Here is a 4,670-nt window from a genome sequence, read left to right as displayed (position 1 = left end):
GCAGCAGCCTCACCAGCATCTATGTCTTCAACTTCCTCAATGGTGCAGCCTTTCTTAGTAGTAGCACCATCTTTGTGAACAACAAAAAGCTCTACCATGTTATCCCTCATTCCAATTCTGGCCATGTCCATTACATCCTGGTCTGTGTGAAGCATCCTTAGTTCTACATTTGTTTAATCTTTCAGAGACTTATACCACATTGCAGCAATGTTCTCTGCCACATATCCCTGTTCGACCACTATCTCCATGGCCTCAAACCTACTACACCTATCTTCATCACAGTAGTCTACTATGGAAGTCTCACCCCCACATAGTGTAAAGGTTCACCATCAAACCCAAACTTTTCTCCATGGTGTATCTTGACACTAAAATAACTCATTTTCTGAAAAATCTGTTAGACAAACACAGTAGACTTCATAAATTTCTCACATTGATCAAGAACAACAGAAATACATAAATGCAATCACTAGGGCAAAATAAAAACTTCCAAACCAAAACAAGAAATGAATATGAAACTATAAAACAAAAAAATCACACATCAACATGCTTCATTACATATCAACATGCATTAAGATGATTAAAACCAAATGGGTTGAGAAGATTTGATAACGGAATACCTGATACGATATTCTTCTGGAAAGCAAGGCTTTCAAACTAACTGCTACCGTGGACCTTTAACGTTACTGAAGGACAATGTCACTTCTCTGGCTGCGAATCACAACCCTTCAGTGTCGATCGGTAGGGTTTGTTGCCTTTGGTTATCGTTTCGTGCTTCACAAGAAGAAGAAGAAGAGTCAGGGTAAGCATGCGTTCTGTCCAAAGGCGGGAATGATAACACGTCTATTAACCACTGTCCCCTCTCGCTTGCCACGTCGGATACGACGTTAAGAATTTTACACCCACTTAACGGTAGGACCTGATTGATGCAAATCATAACTTTTTTGGATTTAAATAGAACAGTTTAAACGTTGGGGACTAAAACAGAATTCACCCCGAACGTAGGGGGACCAAATTAGTACTTTGCCCTAAAAATTAATAATAATAAAAAAAATTAATTAAAAGAAAAATTATCTAATCTAAGCAATCAAACAACGAATAGTTGTCAATCACAGTCAAACCCCGGCAACGGCACTAAAAACTTGGTGCGGAATTTATATCCCACAAACTAACCAGCAAGTGCACCGGGTTGTACCAAGTAATACCTCAAGTGAGTGAGGGTCGATCCCACGAGGATTGATGGATTAAGCAACAATGGTCAAGTGATTTGCTTAGTTAGACAAACAAAAAATGGTGTTTGAGAGTTCAATTGTATTAAACAGTAAATTCAGAATATCAAAAAGCAAGCAGTAAACAATTAGTGAATAATATATGGAGAAAACAGTTAAGGCTTGAGAGTCTACGCTGAACTTGGGAATTCTCAAGTTCAGCGTGGAGTGATGCGCGTGATGTTCCTTTGGTGCGTTGAGTTGACGCTGAACTTGAGAAAGCTCAAGTTCAGCGTGGAGAAGGCCATACAAAATGGAAGAAAAGGGTATACTATTATATATCGTTGAAAAGCTCTGGAAGTTAGATTTCTAATACTACTAGAATCACGTCAATTGGATCTCTGTAGCTCAAGTTATTCTTGTTTGAGTGCAAGGAGGTCGGGATTGACAGCATCATTCGCTTCCTTCCTTTTCTGCTATAAAACTCCATCAAATCCATCTGAATGCTACCTGAAATAAACCAAATTGTACACAACTCAAAGTTGCATTCATAGTGGCTCAAAAATACTTAAATCTTGATTAAATTTAGGAATTCAAGTGCAAATTCACTTGGAAAAGATAGAGAAGATGCTCACGCATCACAACACCAAACTTGAATTGTTGCTTGTCCTCAAGCAACCAAAATTTGTACATGATTAACATGTGAATTTGTATGAAAAGTGAGAGTTCAGTTATGCTCATGTCTATTCTTAAAGTGGGTCTTATCTCCTATAATTTTGAACAGTTTTGGCATCTCACTCTCCTTTGAATCAGAGGAGTGTCACTGTCATTTGGAATTAGAATCCGGATTATATTATGAATTCTCTGATCCTTAAACTTTAGTTTAATCCTTAAACACATCAGATATCCTTTAATTCTCATGACACTGGTGCTTTGCACCTTGAGCCTAGCCGTGACTTTAAATGTTCTGTCTCAATGGTTAGTTGACACGAGAACACCACAAGCACTTAATTGGGAAACTCTCTTTAAGTTCTGAATATTTTTTTTCTTTCATCTACTCCCAGATAATGGTGCTCAAAACCTTTGGTATACTCTGCTAAATGTATCTGGTTTCAACTCTAAATATTCTGTCTTAAGGATTACTTGACACAAGAACACCACAAGCATATGACTAAGGAAACAACTCTTTGAGTTTTTATTCATGTCTGATCTCCTTAGTCATTGATGCTCAAAGTCTTAGACCTTGCTTTTATTTTTCTTTTGTTGTTTCTTTTGCTTCAAGGATTAAGCTTTCACTAATTTCAGAGAAGTCATAATAGTTCTCTTTCATCTTGTTCCTTATACATCAACATCCCTTGATTCAAATTCAAATATGCATTGTTCATGTCATGCATTCAAAATCACAGATAATACCACCATATTTAAGTAAATAAGATTACTCTTAAATATAAACTCAATTTCTCATGCAATACATCACTTCTTTTCTTTTTTTTTTAGATTCAAGCTTAGTGAGCGGTACACGAGACAAATTTTTTTTCACTAAAAGCAAATAATAGAATGCAACCAAATCTAAGAACTGAAAGCACTAAAGATCATGCAGGCAATCAAAGCAACAGAAAATAGAAGACAACAAAATAAGAACGGAACGAAAAATAGAATGAAAGGAACTCAACCACCTTGGTCTGGTGGCCATCTCATTCCTCCGGTTGTGCTCCTCCATGAAGAATATTCATCTCCCCATGGTGCCACTGATGATAAGCTAAATAGAGAGCGCACTCTACAACACCAAACTTTAAAGTTTGCTTGTCCCCAAGCAAAGAAAAACTCCAGGGTGTCAAAAATTCCTTTTTAATTGCTCATGCTCTTATTCTAACCACTCTACATGACCAAAACACATGTAAAACATCAAAATTTCTAAAAAAAATTGAGATAGAGTAATTTAAAACCAAAACTAAAATAACTATAAAATTAATACTAAAGTAACTGCAAAACCAAGGATACTAGTAGTTGGGTTGCCTCCCAACAAGCGCTTCTTTAATGTCACTAGCTTGACACTTGATTGTTAAAGTTTCTTCCTCCTCTTCCAGTTGGTTAAAAGAAATGTCTCCAAGGGGGGAGAGGTGAAAATTAGTTCCCCATGATATAAATTCCTCCTAACAAGCTTTCTTTTATTGTGATTAGCTTGATTCACCTTGCTTGTTGGGGTAGAGCTTGGATTGTTTTTTTGTTGACCTTTTCTTTTTCATGGATATTTTCTTTTGTTTCTTGGTCACAATCCCCTTTTTAGTACTTTTCTTGGTTGCCTTCATTTCTTTGATTTTAAAATTTGGGTGTTGTGTGATGGTTAGAGTGTACCCTTCATCAAGAACTTCTTGAATTGGTGGTTCAATAAACTCACCCTCTATGCCACTCTCTGCTTCATTGGAGTGTAGATTCCCATAATTGTTTTCATCCCTTACAACCTCATTTGTTTGTGCATCTTCCTTCTTTGTTGGTGCATCTTCCTCTTCTTCCATGTGTGAGGGTTGAAAGTTCTCTAATTCACTGGAGTATGAACTCCTTTGATTGATTTCCTCACTTTCTTTCAAAGGATTTTGCATTATATCTCTTGGGAAGGAATTTGCTTGTTCCTCTTTCTGGGGCTTGATAATCAACTGCACATATTTCTCTATATTTTTGACCCTCGTTCTTATATCATGTATGAATTCTGTAACACACTACCATACAGATTCTTATGCTTAAGTCATAATTCAGAGATGGCAAGGTATTACGACCTCTAAAAATAAAAATTTAGTACGTATAGTAGTATGAATAATTGATTATAACTAGGAGCCTTTGTAGAAAAGGGGTAAACAAAAACCGCAACTCGAAAGCGTAACACTCCGATCGATAACGTAACGAACAAGGATAACCAACGCGTGATTATATATAAACAGAGGAGTGTCAAAAATAGGAATATCAAGACTCAAAATTCGGCTGCGAAGATAACCGGTCCGAGCATAACAATATATACATATGATATAATGAGGAAAACCCCAAAGGAAACCCAAAGGGACACAAATACATAAGTCCTATTCTCCAAAATTCTCCCATAAGAGGAGTCATCACAGTTTGTATTATTTAATGGAGATAAAAGTATCTAAGCAAAACATATAAACCGAAACATAGCCCCGAGAACAAAATCCGCATCGGAAACATAGTCAGCGGGAAACCTCACGTCCTGCATCTGAAAACCACAAAATCCGCATGGGTGAGAACCAGAGGTCCCCAGCATGGTAACAGCTTCCACATATATAATACATAATAATGGAGGAAAGCCAAAGGCAATCCTAGAACTTCCTCCAGATAATATCAACGCTTATAAACAAGCTAAACCATAAAGGGCATCTGACTAAAGATTCTTCAGTCTAACTAATACTTCCCTTTCCAATTCCTTCAGACCTCCCAACCACCAGCAGGAGTATA

Source organism: Arachis duranensis, chromosome 6 (assembly GCF_000817695.3).
Source record: "Arachis duranensis cultivar V14167 chromosome 6, aradu.V14167.gnm2.J7QH, whole genome shotgun sequence".
Taxonomy (NCBI): Eukaryota; Viridiplantae; Streptophyta; class Magnoliopsida; order Fabales; family Fabaceae; genus Arachis; species Arachis duranensis.
This window is presented reverse-complemented; position numbering follows the sequence as displayed.